At 31.2% G+C, this 25,637-nt stretch overlaps 1 protein-coding gene across 1 annotated transcript in view; it reads left to right on the top strand.

Annotated features, from left to right (window-relative positions):
- Positions 1–785: 785 nt before the first annotated feature.
- MGAT4C (MGAT4 family member C) overlaps positions 786–25,637 on the top strand; it is a 625,909-nt gene continuing 601,057 nt past the window's right edge. The window contains exon 1 of the mRNA XM_006923806.2: positions 786–979. The gene's annotated coding sequence lies outside the window, so the exon portion shown is untranslated. The remainder of the gene's footprint in view (positions 980–25,637) is intronic.

Genomic DNA, 25,637 nt, shown 5'->3' with positions numbered 1-25,637 from the left:
CCACTTGAAATAAACAGAATTCAAAAATGGCTTGTAATTTAGAAGAGGAATAATTTATGAAACTTGGTTTTATTTGGAACATTTTATTTTCTTTAAGAGGATATTCAAGGAATCAGTATTTACTTCTGTGGTCACAGATTAGGATTCTGCATTCCCCTTTTCTATTTTTATATAACTTCTGCATTTTAACTGATATTTTAAAATAATGCATATCTATGTGGAACTTCATTAAAGTAAGTGATTGTTAATAAAATATACAATATATTGCAGTATTGAAGTACTGCAATTTAAAACAAAACCTTCTGCATGTTATAAAATGCAATAAAATGGCTTTAGGACCCAAAGTAAAGATTTCCAATACATAAATGATTGTTAAAACTGCAAAAAGAGATATGATTTAATATTTTAGCTGAAAACTTTAAATGTTTCTATGATAGAAATAGATATAGCATGGTAGTATAGATTCTAGACTGTAGTTTGAAAGAAACCAATAGTGAAAATAAATTTCATGCCAGTAGACACTTTAAAAACTAGATTTAGCAGCAGTCACATTAGCTTAGATAATGGGAAAATTTTTCTTCATTGAAAATGCTCTGTGTCGCTTAAGAAGAACTTACTGAGGCAGCCTGCCATCTAGCTTTTTCACAGAAAAACAGGCTTACAGACTGCAGATGAGAGAGTCTGGAGCAGAGACAATTTTAACTTAGCCATTCCTAATTTATCTCAAGCATTTTCAATTCATCTTCACTGCTCTATGCACACAGGAACACCAGATTGTCATCCCTGGGGAACAGAATGCAACCGGGGATCTAGAGAGCTGTCACATTCCAAGAAATATTTAAATTGTGCTGATTTTCTTCTGGAGAACTGAGCCCAGGGAATGAAACTCTTCATCAAGTCATAGCTTTGCGGGCAATAGATCAGAGGATAATGCCAGTTTTCTAATGGATTATTGGTATCGGGCAGGTTTTCTCTGAAGGTACGTGGTTATTTTCTCAATTCATTATCCTCTCCTATTTATCAGATAATGATCTAATGAGCTGGAGATCCAAACCTGTGAAAAAAAGAAAGATGTTAAGTAGTCAGTATTGACTAAAGAATGACACTTTATTGCTGCATGTTTATAGGTGAATAATCTGATTTCTTTACTAAAGATCAGTAGGGTAGAGTTTTAATTGCATTGTCAGCAAAATCAGGCGAAACCAAAACAAAACCATACTGCAGGCTGCATTATCATAAGTTTATATTAATTCTCTTGAGGGTTTTCTTTTGTAGCTGCAATGTATAATGAAGAGAAATGCATACTTTAGAAACTCAATCCTATATATTTTTTTAATCCTTTCACATAATCCTGATATTTTCTCTATATATTTATTCTTAAATACAAACTTTATCTCAAATGCTGATATTCATCTCAGTGTCATTGATGTTTGTGCTATATAAATATATGAATGAGAAATATATTTAATTGATAGAAACTCCAGTAGGAGTCTTCTTGAGAATATTATACCACCGTATTTTGTTGGCATTACATATTTTTAGAGTTCAGAAGAATCTTATCAAAATTAATTTCTGCAGTTTTAGTTATAAATACAAACTATAAAAATATATTATTCAACTTTGTTCTGTGAAGCAAAAACCTCAAAGATAGAAATAGACAAAACTGTGTAGCAAAGTAAAATGTTAGAAGCTGCCAAACTTCTGAATATTAATTAAACCAATAAAAATGGAGAAAGCCTTGTCCTAAAGCGAAAGTTAACTTATTATGTCTATGATATATTAGAACAGGAAAGGGTGACTTCTGGGCCCGTTCCCTAAAAGTTAAAGGTGCGTGTACAGGGGTGCTCTGTGTCTGAGTGAGTGGGGGTGTAGGATAGAAAACAAGCATATATTAATCACAATGAGTGTATGAAAACTAAATATTGTAAAATATGATATTAGGGCTTTTGATGCTTTTAAGAGTTTTATTATTGTGTAAATAATCTCAGTGAAACCTACCATGGCATGATATTTTTTCCATGTTAAAAATGATTATTACAGTGGGTAAAAGAACAGGTGTATTTGACCTGAAGCATTGTGTACCTGCTGTATTTCGACTGGAACACAGAGTTTGTGGACCCATTAGTGGGTTAATCACAGGCTTGGGAGAGGAAATGGTGGCTTAGCTTCAGGAGAGCACTTGTTAAATGTGTTCTAATTTCTTTAGAGTGTTTGATGAGAGACTATTAGAAAAATTAAGGAAAGGGAGAAGGAGGATTGAGTCACCCAAATAATAACTTCAAGCTCATTATCCACAGAAGGATTGTAAAAGGAAAAAAAAGAAAAAAGAAAAAAAGGAAAAGAGGAAAGAGAATAGAGTCCTCAGAATACTTCAAAGGGCTTTTTTTTTTCTTCTTTCTTTTATTAATCTTACAAGAATTGAAAAACAGTGATGTAAATTAAGGTTTTCTTATGGATTTCTCCATTTGGCAAGCTTTTTCTCTCATTTACGAAACATTTTCCCTCTACTCAAGAAAACAAAAAAGAGTGAGCTTGCTTTCAGGCTGGTTTCTCCCCCAACAACTTGCAGCTCTAATTTAAGTCTACAGAAGTATGCTCTCTGAAACTGCATACAGTCCTAGGTATCTTAGTTTTGTAATCTAGTGACTTATGAAAGCCAAAAGATAAAGTGATTTAACATCTATATTATAACTGGCTCTTCTGAAAATCTCAGACTCTGTAAAAAGAGGACACAGGGGAAAAAAAAAAACGGATAACTTCAGGGAACATACTTTATGTTCTTTCAAAATAAAATAATACCAATAGATAATGAAATCACTTCACTTTTGGGTATGGGAATAATATGACAACAGCTTAGTAATATATCTTTTAATTTGCATTTTGGATGTTAGATGAGTAGAACACATATGTCAGGAAGGGCAGTTTGAGTTGCCAAATTGCAATAAAAATTTTTATCACTCCGACCTCCTATTAACCTTTTCGTCCACATCGTTAGTGTGTCTTGCCTCCCTGTAGGGTTCATTCACTTACCCAGTTATCTAAATCTGCTCAACTTCCAGGTTTAGTACTATAACTTGTTTTCCTTTATCTTGTAATGAGTTCGTTGCAGAATATATTAGCATGATTTCATTTTATTAGTTGCTGTTAAATATTTAATATTTATTGAGTGCCCATGATATGTTTGGTGCTTCAAAGCAATATGCAGAAAGAGACCACGTAATAGTATTTTCTCCTAAATCAGCCAGTTTATTAATATTTCAGGACTTCTAATTGGTGCCCACAGAGCAAGGCAATTAAGGCTGACTCTTTAGTGGCAATTTATGTGCATATAAGGCATGAAATGTCCTACATTTAGTCAATGATTTGCAGTTAACTCTACTGAAAATCCCAGACTGATCATCCAGTGGTTTTCCAATTCTCCCTTAACTCTGTTCCATATGTCAAAGTGTCATTGTAGACAGAATGTTAGATTGGGGTAACACAAACTAGGTTTAAATCTGTTAAGCAAGTTTGTGTAAGTTAATTGACCTATGTACCTCTATCTCATCAGATGTATAATGGTGATAACAGTACCTGCATTTTAGATTCTTGTGGGTTGTAGAGATTATGCACATTCAGTAACAAGCACATAGTTTGTGTACAATATATACTCACTACCCAGTACCTATTTTTGAATGCATTTTATCGTGGTTTCACATACGGTGTTTCTATTTAAACTGCCTTGACTCTTATCTTTCTTCAATGATACACGTGTATTTGAGTGTGTGAACTTGTATATTATCATATCCATATCCATTTGTTTAACAGTTTTAGTAGTATGAATGTATTGAGCATATAGTTATTGCTTGGCACTAAAGTAATCTATAGAAATAATAAAGCATTACTCATGCATTAATAAAATTGGAAATTAAAATTAGTTTGAGAAATTAGTTGGCATATTCTTCATGGTTTTCAAATAGTTAAATTATCAACCATAACTTAGCAGGGAAAGCAGATAGAACTATATCTCATTTTCTCACTTTTCCCTTCTTCTAAAGGACATGGAAATAGGAGACGGTAAATCCTCTAGCTCATTATACTGTGCCCTTTGTCCCTTTCATTTGCATTTTATTTTGCTACAGTGGCTTGTCTAGTGAGATGTCCTCAAATTCCCACTGCACAGAGTAGTTCAAGCATACATCCACCCCTGAGGGAACAAAGCAAATATATAAAAAATTTTATATAAAATGTATAAAATTTTTAAAATAAGAGGCAGCTTTGCTTTGAAAAACATTCTAAACATTTTGTAATGAGAGTTAAATTGTCAAATGCAAATATTAAATCCAGCCAGATGTTGACCTTAACTGTGAGTATGAATCACAAACTAGTAAGCAAATCCAAGCTAGAATTTCCTTTTTTGGGTTATAAGACTGCTGAAAAATTCTGACTCTGAATTTCTCAGAGTCAGAATATGGGGAGATAAATTAAACATAACACAAATCTGTTTTATATATCTTTGTGTTGGAATTTATAAGTAGATGAACAAAAGTCCTCTTTATAAAAAGGAACTACCAAGTAATTATTTTGAAAGTGTTGTAGGAGAGTGTCTGGCACCTTCTAATTCAATCAAAATGTGGACAGAAAAGCAAGTACCTACCCTTTCCACTTTTTTTTTTTTTTTTTGGTTCAGTTTATTTGGTCAGTGCCAATCCTACTTTAAACCTATGAATCTACCTACTTAGTAGTAAGAGAAAGGCTTGGGCATCTGACTTTATTTCCCAAAAGATCCTTGAAGTTCTTCTGTTGCTTTTTGATTCCCAACTTTGGATTTCGACCCAGTTCTTAGGGAGATTAGTACTTGTGTTCTAATTCCAACTCAGTTTTCTATTCTGTAAAATTATGTGTGAGAATAATAATAATATTCATAAGGTGGTATGGAATGAATGACAACATGTAGTAAAATATTATTCCAGGGGCTTTTTCCTGTAAATACTAAAAGATGGTACTGAGTATTATTGTTTGCATCATGATATCACCATCTTCTAACCCGCCCCTGATATTAGATTTTGTGTTATTCAATTTGATTTTAGATCCCCTCGGTGGGGTCACAGATTTGTGTTCATCTGCATCTTCTTTTGCCTATGGCTTCCCCTAGGTAAATGTTTTCATTAATTAATCCTTTCCCCTTTGACATAACCTTAAAAAGCTTAGCCACCAATTCCGTGAGCTCTTTTCCCTCAGCAAATTCTTAATGGGAAAGTAGATATCTCTAAGCTTAGTGATTCTCACCTTATGTCTCAATTTGTGTATACTAACAAACAAATGATAAAAGAGACACAAAGAAAATGCTGGTTCTTTTGTAAGATATAACCTCCTCAGGCTTTTAGAAAAGAGACTGTAAACTTTCCTGTGAAGGTCTCTGTCACATATTCTTTCTCCTTCTCCTCCTTATTACCCTTTAAAAATGTAAAACAAAATAAAACAAAATAAGCAAACATATAAAAACACAAGAAAATAAACATTTTTATGAGTCATGTTTGCCAGGAGCATAATTTAAAGACTCTTATACGAGAACATGAAAGATTTTGCATGCCTTCCAAAGTCTGGGCAAAAGGTAGTCCTAAACGTCCATGTTCTTGCATAAGATAGTCTGTGTTGAAGAAGACACTATCGAATTTTATCCTAAAATAATAACTTGATCCTTTTCTTTTCCTGCCAAAATCCTTCCAAATACCTCAATTTGATGGATATTTATTATTTTATTTTCACTTTTAATGGATCCTAATGTTAGAATGGCATCTGGAAAAATATATAGTAATAATAGCAGTTTGCATATTGAATACAATCTATGGGCTAAAGATTATACACAGCATTCATTTTCTAATGTTAATCCTATCAACAACCTTTAAGGTAACTACTATTACAATTATTTTATCGATATGGAAATCCAGACATAGAGAGATGAAGCAACTGCCCATGGTTATTTAGCATAAGTAGCTTAGGTAATTAGCCAAGTTTTGAATACAGAATCTTTGGCCATTTAACCACTGGCACTGTACTGCGACTCTCAGATCGTGGCAGAGTTTTATGTTACTGAAAGAACAGATGTAAAAATGTTTAAAAATATACGTTAATAGTAAATCAGGTGAAAGAGAGAAGAAATCACACAATGCTTATTTTAATCCCACATTTTTATGTGAATATAGTAAGTATGGTAGTTTTTTAGTTAAGTATGTAATTTCTGTTTGTCTTTTCTTATATAGGACATTACTTATCTTTTTAGAACTTTTTTCTCTTTAAAATATTATATAGTGAGTTTAGATAAAGAAGTTAGATTTATCATGGAAAATCTAAAGAACAAAATGGTATAATTTTGAAACTCACAGGAATTTTATATTTAATTCTGCATGTAAATAAGTTGATTAACTTAATAATTCATGTCATATGGGAAAAATAATGAAAAACAAAACTGACAATTGTGTAGAAATAAACTATTATCTCCAGTTATTTTAACAGTATCAATAAGTGGGAGATTTGAATGTGTAGAAGGACCTGTTTGAATGAAAACTTTGCCAGGTGGCAATTCTGCTTAAATTCTAAGAAGCATATGTTGTATGTTGTGTGAATTCCTGGATTGTCCTTTTTAGTTTTATCAATATACCAGATGTGCCTATAGTATTTTTGTAGAGCTGAATCATATTTTCTAACCAAATTTGAACTTGGTGTAACATCTTTGAAAAGTAGGCCAGCACTGCCATATGATGTAAATACAGTTGACCTACTTCATAAATGATTCTTCTGTCACCTCATTTGCACAATTGAATCCTTGTGATATTGTCAGGTGTCCATATATAAGAAATATAAAAATGAAGTGGAAGATTGTCAATCATCTGCCAAAACTGATCAATGCAAATAACTAATTTTAACAGTTCTAGCTTTTAATTATTATTTCTAATAATTAATATATATGCTTATATATATGTATAAACTTAATAAAACACGATTATTGTTTAAGAAATTATCATAATAGGCCCAGCAATTTTAGGCTCTAGTAGGTTCCTGAACATTGTAGCGTCAAACCAAAGTAAAATTTCTTTGGCTATTTTCATTCAAACAGGCTCTCTAAAAATTATTTTATTTATTTTCAAGAAGTATGGGAGGAGATATGTGAGTTTGTGTGTGAAAGCATTTGTGTACCTGTCTGTGACTGTCATGTGCTTTTGTGTTTTGTTTTGTTTTTGTTTTTTCAAATATTACCACAGAAGATTTGAAAAGCAGATCTTTAGTTCAGAGGCAGAATATTGAGAAGCATCTTCTCATCTCACTAGCCAACACCCCCTGAAATATATAGGAATTAGAGCATTAAACCCATCCAGGGTTCTTGGAATTCTCCCACCTCCTTTTACTTAGCATTATTCCTTATGAAATAATTCACACTTTAGAAAATGTTCCACTAGGGATGTTCTTTTTTTTCCTCCTTTGGATTATCTTTGTGGGGTCAACATTGAGAATATTCTAGGAAAAGTAAAATCTTTATAAGAATCAGTGGAATTTATATGAAGGAATGAAGGTTAGTATTGCTAAGATAATTATTTCTAGGTTGTCAATGGGGATAGATGTGGGCTGGATCCTAAGGACAATGCTGACAACTGGATTATGCCCATAAAAAGAATTCTCTGAAGTGTATAAGTCATTATAAATTATTTTTTTGATTCTGAGAGCAGTTATATTTGGCATTAGTTTCAAGTCTTGTTTTCATTTTGTAACCCCTCCTCGCTACTCCAAACCTTTGGTAAATACTCACATAGACCTTGGCGGTAAAAGAATAGGCTAAATCTACACTAAAGGAAAAATCTTACTCTGCATATATGTATACGCAGACAGACAGGATCATGGATAGGCAAACACATACCTACAAACAAATATATATAGCCCCATAGATATGTAAACAGGGACAGGCTAAGAGACAAACAGATGTGGTGACAGATTTTCATATAGGAACCGACAATGGGACAGGGATGATCAGACCAATATACAGGGAAAGGCAAACTTACAGACAGCCAGAAACATACCACAGAGAGATATGGAAGAGTGGAAAGGCAGATAAGCACAAGTACAGACAAGCAGATACAGACACAGAGATATCGATGAACAAAAATGAAAGACAATGAGGCTCGGAACCATGCTCTAACATTGACAGACAGGTCTGGCCACCTATCAGCAGCCTGGCATATATATAAACATAGACATATGTCTGTGGACATACATCATACACTGGAATTTTGTCTAATACATTAAGGAGGCAAAATTCAGTAAGAAACCATTTTTAATGCTCATTAAAGGATCACTTATTTATAAGGTATATTTTTCTGTGCATTTTTTTATTACATAGATGCAATAAAAAGAACCATGGATATGTTTGTAAACATGCTATTTCATGCCCTTTAATTTTATTAGTGCTTGTGTCTTTGGGTAAGAGAAACAAATAAAAATAGTCAGATTATTACGAGGTGGCTGTTGAAATGTACCTTAAGGTTTTTTCCAGTTCTGTAATGGAAGGGACAAGTCAGAATTCAGACAAGAAAGTGATCAATTTTATTTCTGTAGGAGAAGAATAGCAATTATAAAACAAACAAAAGAACAAAACACTTGTGGCTTGAAAACATTATTAACGTTAAAACAATTATTGCAGTCCTTAGTCTTTGCTGTGGGTCACTGAAATCATTTCTAAGTTATAAATGCACTTGATTTTTTTTCTACAATAAAATGAGAAAAGCAGGGGAAATACATTGCTCCTGTAACTGAAGGAAATTTTAACAGCTTAGAGGAACATCTATCAAACTTCAAAAATCTAATAGAAAGTTTTCACAATTGCATTACATTTAACTGTTGATTTGAGATAGCCCTTCAAAACATTTCAAAATTGTAGAATTGTTTAAAGGATGGCAAAGTCTAGTAATTATTCAGGAGCTGTTTTTAGTGGTTTACAAGGATAATAGACTATATAGTTAATTGCATATGTTAAATTATTATCATTAGATAAATATCTTGTGTGTTGTATCTTGCTGGTACTTGTAACCATCCTTTATTTTCAGTGGTAGTTGGGCATAGTTCACCAGACTGAAACTTTAAACAATCTTTTATATTATTTTAAAACTAGTATTGTTCATCACAACTGATAATTTTAAAAATTAACACAAACAGAATTGAGATATATGTTTTCCTATGAGGTTAATTTTTTGAGGTGGGGAGAGTATTTTTCTTTTTATTTTAATCTCTGAAAAGAATACCTGGTTATATGATGAACCTCCTGTTTAAATCTATATATCATAACATTCATCAGTTTTAAGTTCAGTGACTTTTAGCACATTTACTATTTGCCCAATTATCACCACAATCCAGTTTTAGAATATTATCATCACCACAAAGAAAAATCTTGTGTCTACTCACTCATTTTTTACCTCAACCAAAGCAATCACCAATCTTTTTCTGTATCTATATATTTTCCTTTTCTGGACATTTCATATAAATATGATATAATATGTAGTTTTCTGAGTCATTAACCAGTTAATATATATACAGATTGTTTTATAGTTGTTCATTCTCAAAAAATAAAGATTGTGTTTATATTTCTAAATTCTCTCAATTCACAGCATGGATGTAGATTTGGAAACTAATAGCCAAATTAATTTACTGTATGTTGAGGTTTGTAAAACTCCTTTTTCAAAAGCTAAAAATGAAGCAAAGATAACTAAAGCAAAAAAAAAACCGAAAAGTTCGTGTGAGGAAGTATTAAGGTGATACATAATGATATATTCTAGCCTAATAAGCTTATGTTACTTGTTTTCAATATAAATAATATTATTTTCTTGCTTTACATGTAAAAGTATCTCAAAACAGAAATATAAATGACAAATTAAAACTTTTATTATTTCGTTAGTTGGATTTGTATTTAAGGTAGACAAAAAGTTTTTGTCAAAGATTTGAGATCCTGATTGAATAAAATATTACTAAATATAAAATCTACAGATAATTAGCTTTATTGAAGCCTTTTGTTTGTAATATATGATCTACTTCAAATGTATTTTTTCTATTTCTTAGAAGTTTTCTATGCTACTACTATGAATTACCACATGAGAACTGTTTAAGTTTTGATATTCAGAGCTTGCTAACTTAATAAAAAGGTTTAGGTATCAATTTTCAAATCATATGGATGACTGAGGCCATCTATGAGTTAGCCTGCTTGTATTTACGGTTCCTATCCTTCCTCAAATTTATGGTTACCTCAGGCAGCTTAAAATTTTTTTACAAGGTTTATACTTCATGATGATCTTTCTACTTCACTTATTTGTGATTAATTGATGTGAGATCTTGCTTTTATTCATATTTTTATTTTAAAATAGGTAACTCGGGTATGATGCAAAATTTATGTGACTTTTAAATGGATTTTTTTCCTTCCATACACAGTGTATTAGAAAATCAAGCATATGATTTACTACAACACTTTCTATTAGTTTAAGTGTGAGAAATGCACATTGTTCCAAGATTCTTTTATTTCTTAAGTATACATTCATTGAATTGTATTGTTTGCCAGCTTTTCTATTTTTGTTATCTATTTACTCAGCCTGGGTGGTTTCACCCATTGGTATATCTTCACCTCTAAGTCTACAGCTCTAATCGTGACTGCTTTGATTCTGACCTGGTAGTTTAATGTTTAATAGCCAATAGAAACTTCTGTTTACAAAAAAAAAAAAAAAAAAAAAAAAAACTATGAAAACATTTATTCAGGAAAATATAAAAGAAAAAAATGGTGGCTTCATTTTTTAAAGAGAATACAAATATTTTTCTATTTTAGAAGGTTTTAGACTACTTCCTTCTTTGCACCAGAAACACAGAGATTTTGGGTTTAATTAAATGCTGTCTCCATCATTATTCTCACAGATGCTATAAAACCAACGTAGTCTCTTTCTGCTGCTCACATGGCCCAGTCTCCACTTAGTATAATTGAAATTATTTTGGGAAAGGGTTTCATATTGAAGTAGTTTTCCAATAAACAGAAATAAATGTCACATATTTAATTACAGTGAATTCTTTTTAATTCTGTAAATAATATTTAATTTTGCCATTTATTACAATTTAAACTGCTTTTCTAAAAAAATAAGTATCACATTCCTTCTGTTATCTTAGAAATATAAGCTATTAGTAACAGAGATAATTAAAGAGTTTATTTAGCTTTGAATTTTTTCTTTTTAAACTAAAATAGTAATTTTATTGTGCTTTATAGTTTAGAAAAAATAGACATCTGTTAAAATTAAAAAACTACAAAGTTAACATTTTACTAGAGATTAGACAGAACATCCTCCACCCCCATTCTGTATTAAATTAACACAGAGAGTGATTTCCAGAAGCTATCTAGAAGTGCTGTAATACATAAGACTGAGGAGAACCACACACACACTCTCTCTTACATGAACTATACAAACACTATTTCTGTGAAGTTCTTTTCATTATGATGCCTACATATCCGTGGATGAAAAATAAGATGAATATTTTGGGTAAAAAGACATTTTTTCTTAGTTTTTTTCTCCACAGGTGACATTTAAGCAAAATAGATTGTGATGACATTAAAGGCATGGACATATCAAGAAAACTCTAGGTATAATTTTTGAATTGATCTTGAATAAATTATCATGTGTGCTACATGGGACTCAGAGTAGATTTTTGGGGTTCCTTGATTACAGCCTTTTTTTATTATTATTATTTTAACCTAATCCTGTCCTGCATCCCACCAGGTTATCATGGGATAAGTATTATCTCATAACCTAAAGTATAACCATTAGATTCTATTTCCCTAGAATTTAGACTAGGGTTCCAACAATCCTCATTTCACTTATCTATCTATCTATCTATCTATCTATCTATCTATCTATCTATCTATCTATCTATTTATTTATTTCATTTATTTTAGGTTTTCATCAGGAGGGAGATTTCTCATCTCCTCTACAAATATATAAATATGTATTCACTGCCTCAGCCTGGAGGCACTCTAGTATTACCATATAGGATGCTGGTAAAGAGCTTGATCTGTAATGCCAGTGGTAATGAATTTCAGACTCAGTTTCACTATTTACTAAAATCATATATACTTTATATCTTTAAGTATAGTCTGTGTTTCTTTGATATTTTGTGTCCAGAGAGGCAAAATTAAATATCCTCTACTAATGTGCTTCTATTTTTCCTTGTGTTTCCTATAGATTTGTTTATGCTGAAGCCCTATTTGATATGTAGATGTTCATAACTATTTAATCAGCAGTGTTATTTGTACACTTTAATATTATAAAGAGCTCTAGTTTGTTGCTGTTACTGCTTTTTGGCCTGAATGCACCCTTGTTTGTTTTTGATATAATGACCTCTGCTTCTTTATATTTAAATTACCTACGTATCTGCATATTAAAAGAAAAAATCTTTATGAATCACTTTGCTTTACATTTATCTCTGATATACACCAAAGAGTAAGGGTACTTTGAAATCAAATGTGAAATTCTTTCTTTCTTATAAATTTAGTTTGACCACTATAAATATACTGATTAAAGAAATGTTTTTAAGTTCTATCTTTTTTTGATGTTAGCTATTATCAGAAAGGTGAGGAATGAGCATACTTTCAGTTTTTTGTACTGAACTCCAACTGTGGTATTTATATTATTTCTACATTAAGGCATATACCACATGCCTTCCAGTTCTTACTCAAAGCCTCATATTTATTTTAATTTTACATCTATAGATAAATGTATAAAATGCTTCCACAGTTCCCCTCTCCCCAGAGGTTTTTCTAAAATCTTTTGTTTGGTTGATGTCCATTTTTTAGTACTTTTACCAGAAAGGATTCATAGAAGTATTTTTGTATATTTAAAATATTTTATGGCTTTTATCCTTGAAAGATTAATTGACTCATATAAACTTCTTGAATTATGGTTTCTTCCCTTGATTATTTTTATTTTATTCTTACAAGAGTCTTTAGAAAAGTTAGCCCTTTTTCTCCCTTTAATATCAATCTAAATAACATTCTTTTTCTACCTTACTGCCTGTAGCATCTTTTTTTTTATAGGATTTTATGTTGGATGTTGAGTAAATTTACTATGGTATACTCGTGTTGACTGTTCAAGGTGATTTTTTTCCTGGGATATGATACTCTCTTTTCATTATAAAGATTCAAACCCTCTTTTTATTATAAAACATTAGCTTTGTTTCATTATTTCTATTTTGTTCGATGGAATCAACTTCTACAAATATTGGATGTCCTTATCTATCTTTCATATCTACTGTTTTCTCCATAATCCTTGTTAAGCCTAAAAATTTTACATTTGTTTTTCCTATTTTCTATTATCTATATTCTCATATTCTCTTTATGTTTTTCATTTATCATTTTTCATAATTCTTTTTAGCTCCTTATAATTCTTTTAAAACTTATTTCTCACAGTTTGGTAGTTAGATGTCTAAAATCAGAATGCCAGCATGGTTGAGTTCTGGTGGGAGCTCCTTTCCTGGCTTGCAGATGGCTGCCTTCTCACTGTGTCCTCACACGGGAAAGAGAGGGAGAGAGTGCAAGACTCTAGCAAAGTTCTTTTTATAAAGGGACAAATCCCATCATGAGGGCCCCATCCCCATGATGTCATCTAAAGCTAATTTCCTCCCAAGCCTCACTTTCAAATACCATCATATTGGGTGTTAGGGTTTCCACATGAATACTAGGGGGACAAATTCAGCTTTGGCTGAGAAATAAAAGTTTCAAGAAAGGCAAAGGATAAAAAGATCTTATGAATATATTACAAGAGATTCAATTGTATCTGTATTTCTCTAAGTAGGGTAGACTTCAATACTAAAAATTATATAGAGAAATTATAGTGATCCACAAATATATTGTTACTACTTTTTTACTTAATTCTTGCTTCATGTCTGCTAGGTAGAACAGTTAAAATCTCCTCAGGATGTGGTACCTTCATCTCAGGTATATGCCAGAGAATCATTGGAGCTTTATGATATCTCACAACCTTTCTATGGTCCAAGTGTATTTGTAATGATTCTAACAGTTACAGATCTAAGTTATTTTGTTATATTTTGTGAGACAGAAAAGGTTGAAAATCACGTGATATCACTTATATGTGGGATATAAATCTAAAAGCAACAAATGAACAGGATAAACAGACTCATGGACATGGACAGTGGACTAGTGGTTACCAGAGGAGAGGAGGAAGGGGGAAAAATTAAAAAATAAAATGTTAAAAAATAAATAAATAATTTTCAGAAAAAAGAGCTCACAAAAAATAAAAATAAATAAAATACATAAGAATAACAGATCTCTTAAAAAGACAATTATAGCATTATCTAACTCCTTCCTAGTAATTAAATTACTTTAAAGACTTTTAAAATCCTTGCTGATTGTTGCAGGTAAATTCAATGAAGAAAAAACTTTTTTTAATTTTAATAATTTATATATGAAGAATAATAATGATTTTTTAAACACAGAATTTCATTGGCAGCACTACCAGAATAGGAATTAACATTGCCAAAATGATTGAAAACACTGGATATTTAAATAATCAAATAGTAAAGTTCTAATATTTTATGATAAGTAATTCAATTTTCTCATTATAAACAATTCATTTTTAAAATATGAATACCATTCACGTCTATTTTGTGATCTTCCACATCATTTTGTAGTTGTGAAACTTCATGCAAATGAACATGATATATTGTAGTTTAATAGTATTTTAGAAATTACTCCATATTATTAAAATAACAAATATCAAAATGCCTTGAAATTCACTTAATGGTAAATTTTATCGAAGAACATTTAAGGCAAATATAAGTATAAATTTTGAGTGGCTATATTCAAAGCATTGGAATTTCTATCAGTGAAGGGACAATTAAAAATTTATATACAGTATGTTAAATTTGAAATAGGATATTCCTTTTACTCTAAGAAATACCTAATTTTGTCACTCTTAAACGTTCATTTGGTTTACACAAACTATGTTATTTTCATTTTGTAAATAGAAAACGAGCTATAAGAGATGGCCATCTAGTTCTTTGATTTATTCATAAAACACAAATTGTTCCTATTCTGCTAGGTTTGGGGCTGTGGCATAAAAAAATCAATAGGACTCAGTTCTTTTTCTCAAGGAACTCAGATTTTCTTCAGTCACTTTATACCTTCTGCTACATTTCAGGATCACCTGGCTAATTCCTAATTTGCTCTTCTAGTCTCAGCTCTAGCATCACCTTATGATTACAGTGTTTGTTGATGTTCCTGTCTCCCTCCATATATCAGACTGAGTTAGGAAACTCCATGTATAACAAACATTATTGGTCCTCATTTTTTATAATAATTATCTTTATTGTACGTGTTACGCGTTGCCTTATTTTACTCTACTTACCTATTTGGCATTAGCGGTACCTAGAAGAGTGTTTGCAATAATATAAATTTAATATTTTCTAAGATATATTCTCATTATTTACTCAAAAGTGTTGCACATTCTTACAAATTCTAAGAGCATGGACTTTTATTTTTTCTTCTTACTTCTCTATCTTCCTATTTTTGTTTTCTTTTTAAAATACCATTAACTCAATATGGAAGTCATTTTTTTTTTTTTTTTTTTTTTTTACCAGTCTGATCCTCAATAAATCTTTAGAAGGCAGATGAGGGAGGTTATAAAGTAATTTCAGTAATAATTCCTTTACCCTCTCCAATTTTATTTTAGAAATTTTGAAAAATATGAAAACTTATAAAAATAAAAATACTCATTCCAGTTTCCCAGAATTATCCATTATTAATGTTTTGACATATTTTTTCCTTTTTCCTGTGTATGCATTTATATTGTATCGATGGTACATGAATAGGTATTTCCTTAAAATGTCCAAATTATTCAAGAAACTGAATTATCCAATGTATATAAGACGCAGTTAGGTCCTTTTTCACTTTTCCAGATATAGGATTAATATGTAGACATCTAGTCAATTTTTAAACATTTATATTTATTCAGGAACAGCAGTAGATCTTATTTAGTATTACTTTATGGGTTTATTTTTATATTTTCCTAGTTTTACTTAAATGGCATTATGAGACATGGACTATATTATATTACTTTTTTTTCCTACTTAGTAATTTTTCAGAGATTCTTTAACATTATTACATTTATATTTAGTTCCTTTAATTGCTGTAGAATTTTTTAGCCAGTAAGTGTTCTTTGTAATCATTATCTCTTCCTCTATGAACATTTAGGTTATATCTTCTTTTTCATTATTGTAGACGGTGCTTCATTCAATTTCCTTTTGTCATTTTGACATGTTTCTTAGTTTCCAAAAATGTTCTTCTGAGACGTATACTTGGAATTACATTAGTAAGCATAAGGAACATACTTTTTCAATTTACTATTTACTCCAAAGTTCTATCAGTATATATTCCCACTCAATACTTGATCTATTCAGCTTTTTTTTAAATTTTCTCTTTATCTCTTCACATAATTTATAAACTATAGTTGAAATTTTGTTTTTCCTATAAAATTGCTTTTATCAAATTTTAGCACTCTAAGAAACTTTAGATAAAACTATATGAGAAAAGTTTTATAGGAAGGAAAATACCACAGGATTCTGTATAAATCTTAAGGAATATGTATGGAAAATACCAGAAAGAATAAGCTCTTTCTGCTTGGCAAAATGTGAGTTTATAGACAGACCACTCCACGCATTCTTTTAATAAATACTTATTTAACAAATACAATTTTTTATGTTTAAAATAAGCAGAGCACTGAGCTGTATGAGTGAGGGGGAACAGACAAGGTATGAAAAAAGAGAAGGAAGATAGATTTTGATAATCTAGAGCTTAAGTTATCCTACAATTAATTCTGTTTCCTAGACAGAGGTCTGTCTCTTCCTGTAACATTACATATACAGGCTAACACCTTGATTTCTGTTTAGAGCTTAATTTGATCCTACCACAAATGCCTAACCTTCCCAAGACTTTGAGCATCATCATAAAAATTTTCCGAGCCTTGAAAATAACATTGACTGAGCCAGGTACCCCATGGTGAAAAATAATATATATATAATTCAATCAGGTGGGTGAATTTCAGAGCCATTTTCATTTTTCTGATTGCTTTTTTCCATGTGTGCCATTAAAAATAATGAAGACTTTATTTTTACTGGCATTTAACTCTTTGCCTCATACACACTCATAGTTTATTCTCTTTGTTTTTATCTAAGACAGCTTAAGTAATGAGTAGATAATATAATTGCAAGCATGTATTAGTTGTCTTCATTATATTTTAAAACACAAAAAGACAGCAATTTAAAACTTTTTTCAAAGCTTCTTTGTAAGTCTTATCAAATATTGATTAGGCACCCCTAGACCTAAATGTCCAATGATTCCAACCACTTGCTAATATTTCATTTTTTTCTCAACTGTTGCAAATAAAAATAACCTTAATCTATACTGAAATCTCTTCTACTGCATCAAAAAAAATGTTACTTTATTTTGTCCTCAGTGATTTACCCATTCTTTCATTCATTCATCAGCATAAGCTATATACATTTATAAAGTGCCTAGCCAGGCACTTTTATACTTGCTGGAACTACATCACTATATAAGAACAAATTCCAGCTCTCTGAAGGATGATATTTCATTTAGACTTTTCTTACCATTTAAAATTTATTTACATGTATTACATACAAATTCATATCTTTTTATGACTAAGTTAAATAATATTTTTCTCAAATGTTTTATTTCTTCATATTTAATATTAGTTAAGATTTGCCAAAGAGAATACATGCCTCAAATAAAGATTTCCCATATGTTCTGAGAATCGTTTCTTGTTTCTTGTGTAAGGTACTAACATATTTGAGCATATTTGATCATTGGATACTTTCAATATATTTATCCATTGCACCAAACATGATTGAGCTCTATTTAAAGTTCCACACATGGAAAATGGTGCATCATTTAAAATAATTTCTTAAAAGTTGTCACCAAAGAATTCCACGGTGACCTAATATTAAAATTTTCAGCAGTATAAATCTATTTTCTTAAATACATTCTCCATTTTCAAATCAGAAACCAACTTTCTTAAATTTAAGGTTTATTTCTTTTATGTACCTTCACAAACCAATCTATGGTGAAACTTTTGGGAAATATTTACATCATTTTGTTATTAAATTTTTTGAAAAATTAAATCTGGAATAACATTTTAAAACTCTTTTCAGATAGTTTAAAGAGCTGTTGATCACGGTCATTAGGGGCGTTCACATTATCTTCTGGTTCTCCTCCCAGGCAAATGATTAGACTGCAATTTCCTATCACTTAAAGATAGTCATAGCCACTAGGTTTGCTTTGATGAAGGAAATCAGACATAAAGTCTCAGATATCAGTCGAAGGAGGAAGAATTGATTGATAGTGTCATATTTCAACTTTCCTTGCTGCAGAAATTGTGAATGTGTAAAGATGAAGCTTTTGTCCTCCTGCGTCCCTGAATGTTCATTAAAATTGGGGCCTCCTGCTAACCCCCAGTGGACATATAAGAAATAACCTTTGAAATATTGATCCAAACTTTGCATTCTTTATTATGAAACTATAACCTTGCCCATTACAATACAGTAGGAAAAAGAAGTGAAAAATATTTTTATATTGAATTAGAGACATAAAGAATTCAGTTTCTTATAGTTTGGATTTACTCTTAAAATCTTGCTAGAATAAGCTTTGCTTAAAGGTCTCTTTATACTTCCTAGTAATTGCTTTTCTAAGTTGTAAACAAAACCTGAAAAGTAAGGAATGAAAAAAATCTTTTCTCAGGTGGTTCTGTAGCACATGCCAAATTATCCCAGTATAGTCTAATTTTCACAACACAAAAATAATGCTCAAATAATGCTTGGGGGTGTGTGTGTGTGTGTGTGTGTGTGTGTGTGTGTGTGTGTGTGTGTGTGTGTGTGTGTGTGTGTGTGAAATAAAACTTTGTAAAGGGTTCTACTTATATTTTTAAAACACTGTTATTAAACACTATTTTCCATGCTGGAGAACTAGAAACATTCTGTTATATGTTAAATAACTTCTTCAATCCTAAGCTTTAACATTGAAAATTTAATTGATTTTTATTATAATTATATTTTACAGCAAAATATTGAAGATAGTCTAAATTAACTCCGTTAGTCCTGCAAAGAGGTTCATAAAAACTGTATTCTTTGTACTAAAATACAAATAAGTGTTGCTACCTACTATATGTTTCTTAGTGCATTCATTGACACAAAGTAAGTTTTGAAAATCTTGAAATAAAGAAATATCTTTTATTCTGTTTACCTTACCAAATTATTAAGCATAATTTGTAGTGTAGTGAGTTTTCTGTTGTTGAAGGCTAAAAAACATTATGCAACTGTTGAAAATTTGATTAGATATAACATTCTACACCACACCACAATTTAGAGAAAAATGGGAGTTTATATTATGTCTGCACCACTTACCTAGCTGTAAGGACCTGGATAAATTATTTTAGCTGTAGTGTTTTTATTTCCCCTTTTTAATAGCAGTTGGTGGTGGCAATAAGATATTTATTATATTGAGATAATAAATATTTGAGGCCTTTTGTGTAAATCTATCTCACTGTCTTACGAGACTAAAATACAAAACATGCATTTTCCTCATCTATTAAAAAAGGATAATTGTGTTCATCTTAGTCTGCAGTTTTCCAAAGCAATCATACCACTTTCTATTTGCACCAGCAATGTCTAGGATTTACAGTTTCAACACATTCTTGCCAATACTTTATTTTCAGACTTTTTAGCTTCAACCATTCTAGTGCATGTGTGTTTGGACCTAACTCTGGTGTTAATTTGCATTTTCTCAGCATTTATTCGTATGTTTATTTGCCATTCATATAATTATTTTGGCAAAGTGTTCAAATATTGTGTCCATTTTTAAGAGTGTTATTTGAATTCATATTATTTTCATTATTGTGTTTAAATGTTCATTATATATTCTAGATTTAAGTACTTTATGAGATATGTATTTTGCTAATATTTTTCTCAGTTATATTTTGCTCTTTTTCTTCAATAATAATTTAGGATTTAAATTTTAGATTGCGTCTTAGAGTTATTCAACTCCTTAAGATAATTATTTCATCTGTTTCTAATTTTGATTCTAGCATTTACTATGACTTCTGAAAATCCAATTGTTGCTGATCTTTCAGATATAGTATTTTGCATTTCTCTTCAGGAGCTTTACATTTTTTGTTTCGGTTTTGTTTTTTCCCATCTATGTCAAAATGTAGATTCATTCTACTCGAGATGTGTTTCTTTAACGTGAATTGAGAAAAAATATGATCAATTCTGGCATATCACAATCATTATCTACATTGAAATCACCATGCTCCATTTTTCTCTTATACATATCTTGTTAACTGTTCTCATTTTTTATCCCTCTATACTTTTTCACAATTATTTAGTTCAATAATTATTTTTTCAAGCTGCTCTAAACTTGGCTTTACTTGTTTATTTTTAAATCTTCCTTCTTATTTTCTTATAATACTTAAACATTTGTAATGTTTGTTTTGATTTGTTATTTTACAACTTTGCTTATTTATAAAACACGTTTTCTGTGGTTTTGGTTATTATGGTTCTATTATCAGTCTTGAGAAATTTAATTCTCTTTTTTTGTGCTTTTGAATGTAATTAACAGTGAATCAGTGATGGCACTGTTCAGTATTTTGACTTTGTTGATGAATATAAGAACTTACACGTGTGATAAAATTATATAAAGTTATATAAACACAAGTATAAGTAACACTAAAGAATATTGAATAAGAGCTGTGAATTGTATCACTTTCAATATCTTGTTTTCGATATACTATAGTTTTGCAAAATATTACCATTGTGCAAAACTGGGTAAAGTGTACATAGGACTTTTCTGTATTATTTTTTATAATTGCATATAAAGCCACAATTACATCAATAAAAATTTCTGTTAGACACAGCATATATAAAGAAAAAATGCAATCTACAATCTGAGAAATGATATTTGTGACCCATATAACTAACAACAAGGAATTAGTAGGAAAAAAAAAATATACATATATATATATATATGGATAAGAACACAAATTTAATAGGAAAAAGAAATCCATGGTCAATTTTTACAAAAATATTTTTAAAGATAATAAGGGGAAGAAATCAGGATTCCTAATGAACATAGGAAAAATTGTCCAACCTCCTTAGCAATCAAGAAAATCAAAATGATATAATCTTATATCCCACAATTGGGGAGAAAACAACAGTCAATAAAAGTATTAGTATGGATACAGGAAAAGGAAAACATATTCCTGATAACAATATAATTGGTAATAATCACTTTGCAGAGAAATTTGGCAAACACTATGAGTGTTGAAATGTGTACATCATACAATTTGATAATCTCACTTCTGCAAATGTAAATTTGATTCACATCCAACTAATTAAATTATTGACCAAAATTTATATCATATCCAAATGCCCAAGATACTAGCTTCTGAATTACTTACCAAAGTTCTGCAAGCATCGGTTTTCTTACAGAAGTTAAAATGATAAATTTATTCACAAAATCTTTCTTTAAAACTGTACAATAAGTTATATGTCTTTTTATACATGTGAAGCAGTTGAATTGTTGGGGAAGATTTCTCTTATGGCTCGTATGATATAGAAACCTGCCATTTGCTTTACTAATTGACCTATAAAGTAACTGTAAATGTATGTAGTTGAAATAAACATTGTTTATTCAATAAATGCACTCATTTATGCTTCAAGGTACTAGGCCAATAACAATGTATTTGTGGATATGAGGTACTATATTTTGTTTGTCGTTCATGTCAAATTTCATTTTAATTACAATATAGTACCACATAATGAGAACCAGTCAAAAAGTTATAAATTGAAAAATAGGTTTTTAAGACATAGTATAATGTATTCTTATTCCTAATGTCTTTATATATTCTGGCACATTACTAAGAATGTATGGTACTTGAAAGAATTAATGAATGAGTTAATGAATGCTTTTCTTCGAACAAGCAATCTATGGCACTAATAATGTGGATAGCATTTTAAAAGTTTCAAGAGCCATTATTAAAATACTTTTAAAGGTTGAATTCATCTTTGTATCCCAAGTACCTAGCAAAATATACATTCGATAATCATAGATTGAATAAAATGAATCAAACAAAAACATAGCAGAGTAGCAAATCTATAGATACTTTGCTTTTTCAGGTGCTAACAGAACACTGTCCAATATAAAGTTTATAAAATGCCTATCCCCGCGGTTATCTTTCAGCAATTCTAAACATATGGTGGGAAGTCATCTTGGTGGAAATGAGACTAATTATAGGTTTACATAGCTGTCAATCATGATGTTGTCAATCATAATATTTTAGTGAATGGCTTATTGTCCTGGTCTACCTGGATTTCATGATGACAAGTCTGGCAGTATCTAGGAGTAAAAAGAGATCAGGAAATAAATGAAGTTAGTGAATGGTGAAAAACAAGAGGCCAATGTGACATTAACACAACTCTTAAAATTTCAACAGTAAACAACTAAAATCAGATGCTCCATTAGATTTATTTTTTTTTCCTTCAATATCTTGCATTACTTATTTCTGAAAGTATTAGGATAAATATTGTGAACATTTCCAGTTTTTCTGGGTAACTCATAAATACTAAGAAATTGTTCATCTGCAGGAATTGGAAAAGACTCACTCAGAAGGTAATATATGTCAGATCACAGCAAAGGTAATACCAGGAAATTGGGAGGCAGAAGTCATTCACCCTAACTCCATAAACAGGATTAATGGCAGGATAAAGGAATTCTATACATTTGGTTTAGAATCATCTCTCTCAATTTCCATACTTTCACTAGGAGAACTGAAGAGATAGTATCAACCGCCACTTTACAGTCACCTTCACCCTATCCTCCATCAACAACATCAACTGTTATAACTCTACCATCTGCTTTGTGACCAACAAATAAAAATTCCTTTAGCCCATCTAACCAACTCCCCTCAAGAAACATAAAACTTCCATCAGTCTCCCAAACCCTGGATCATCTTTCCTGTATGAGTCAATACATCTGCTTTTCTGACCCACATTTCTCACTGTTCCCCAATTCTGAAACCCTTCCACTGAGTCCTTTGGAACTCATAGTAAATACATCAGTAGAATCGCACATATTTTCAACATGCTTTCTGACATTTTCTTCACCCTCTTTCTTTAATTAAAATCTTGCTCTCCCTTGAAGACACTGCTTTTCTAGCAGATTTCTCAAGTGCTAGTTTTTGCCTTCTCATGTTTCTGTTACTAATGAGTTTGGAGGAGAAGAGCTGTCTTCAGTGCTCTCCATGACTGCTTCTAGACGATTCTTCCTCTCTCTTCCCTAACAACTACCTCCCCAGCCTTAAATCCAGCCTTAAACCAAACCACCTACACATTTAAATTGAAGTCGCCAATGTGTCTGGTCATCATCCCTTGAGGATTTTATGCATTCTCACCAACATGACTTCTGTCAAAATTCTTAGTGATTTCACTATCACCCCAAAGGTTCTTTTTAGTACCCTGACTTCTCAGTTATGATTTCTCTTTTCCCATAATGATACTTTTCTCCAAGTATCTCTAAAACTAATTTCTATGCTTAAACTTGATAGTTATTATCAATAACGACTTCCCCTAATCCCAATTTCAATCTTCCCCAGTCTGATCATCACATCCTCTTTTCTGGTTTACTTCCTCTGATACCTGACTCTAATAGTTCTTCTGCACCGCAAAGACCTACATCTTAGTATCTTGTGGTTATCTATCAGAGTCCAATAGGTTAACATAATCTACTTTGGCATTTAAACCAGATGGACACTGGTTATAAAGTGATGGAGAAAGCAAGCAGGATATTTTTTAAACAACCCGGTGATTATCAGCAATAGGGAGGACTACTAGTGTGGAGGGAACAAAAGGAAAAAGACTGTGTTAGAGAGTCAAATATATGGTGATGGACCAAGACTTAATTTCGGGTGGTGACCTCATACAGTATACGTATGATGCATTATGAAAATTATACACTTAAAACTTATATAATCTTATTAATCAATGACACCCCAATAAATTTAAGAAAAAAGAAGACTGAGTTACTAGAGGTCAGTAGCAAGAATCAACCAATGGAAGCTGATTGTGGGTCTGTAGAGTGAGAGCTGAAGATGTAAACTATTACTATCAAATATAACCCGAAGCTAAAAAGAAAAGGAGAAATACCATGTTTTTTTCTTTTATCATATATTCATTGGTTGAACACAGCCATAAGTCAGTTGATATGAGAATGTGTAAAACACATCGTGTAAGATCACCTATCTTGTAATAAATAGTAGGAAGCAATGTGTGTGGGGGGAGGGGGATCGGCAATGACTACCCGATATATATTCCTTTGTTCTACTTAAGCATGTATGTCATATGGTACCTGACTAACCCCACTACTACATCTTTCCTCTGAGGATCAGGGACGAGGTCCTTCATTGTCCTGAAGGAGAGGGGTGCGTGCAGGACAATTATCCTTTGTCAGCAGCCAGAGACCTACATCTCTATGAACACTGGCTATGGGGAACCTACACCTGCTACTGATTAATTTTGCCCTGTCTCTTCTCTATGTGAGTAAAGTGTTCTATCCAGTGCTTGACTATGCCATACTTTTTTTGGTGACTTGGATACCAAGCTGCAGTGGGCAGAAGTGTTGGGACTTCTTCTCCTGGTGACAGGCAACAGATGTCATTTACCCAACATATACCATTTCTTTTTGATGATAAATTGCTCATTCTTATGTCTAGCCTTAGGGTTTAGTGGATTATAAAATACCTGCTACATAATAAGCTTCTCATATTGTATAATCTCTTACTGCTCCATGTTTAAGTGTTTGGTCTCTACTATAGTAGCCAAGTGCTGCTTTTTAAATGTAGAACAATTATTTCCTTCTTTCCTACTTTCATGTCCTTCATGCCTCTCCAGCTATATTTATTTTATGTTGCTCAAATGTCAAGTATGATCGTATCTTAGTTTTCGTAATGTTATCTTTTTTAATATATATATATATATATTTTATTTTTCAATTACACTAAGCATACAATATTATATTAGTTTCAGGTAAACAATACAATAATTAGACATTTATATAACTTACAAAGTGATTACCTCGATAAATCTAGTACCCATCTGACACATACATAATTATTACAATATGATTGACTATATTCCTCATGCTATCCTTTACATCCCCATGACTATTTTGTAACTACCAATCTGTATTTCTTAATCCTGTCCTCTTTTTCACCCACTCCCTTGACCCCCCTCCTATCTAGCAACCATCAAAATGTTCTCTGTGTCTATAGGCTTGTTTCTGTTTTGTTTGTTTATTTTCTTTAGATTCCACATATAAGTGAAATCATATGGCATTTGTCTTTCTCTGTTTGACTTACTTCTCTCTGCACAGTATCCTTTCGGTCCATCCATGTTGTAGCAGAGGGCAAGATTTCATTTCTACGGCTTAATAATACTCTATTTATGTGTGTGTGTGTGTGTGTGTGTGTGTGTGTGTGTGTGTGTGTGTGTGTATACCATCTCTTCTT

This window comes from Pteropus alecto, unplaced genomic scaffold, assembly GCF_000325575.1.
Source record: "Pteropus alecto unplaced genomic scaffold, ASM32557v1 scaffold76, whole genome shotgun sequence".
Lineage (NCBI taxonomy): Eukaryota > Metazoa > Chordata > Mammalia > Chiroptera > Pteropodidae > Pteropus > Pteropus alecto.
The sequence above is the reverse complement of the archived record's forward strand: the minus strand, read 5'-3'. Positions and strand labels throughout refer to the sequence as shown.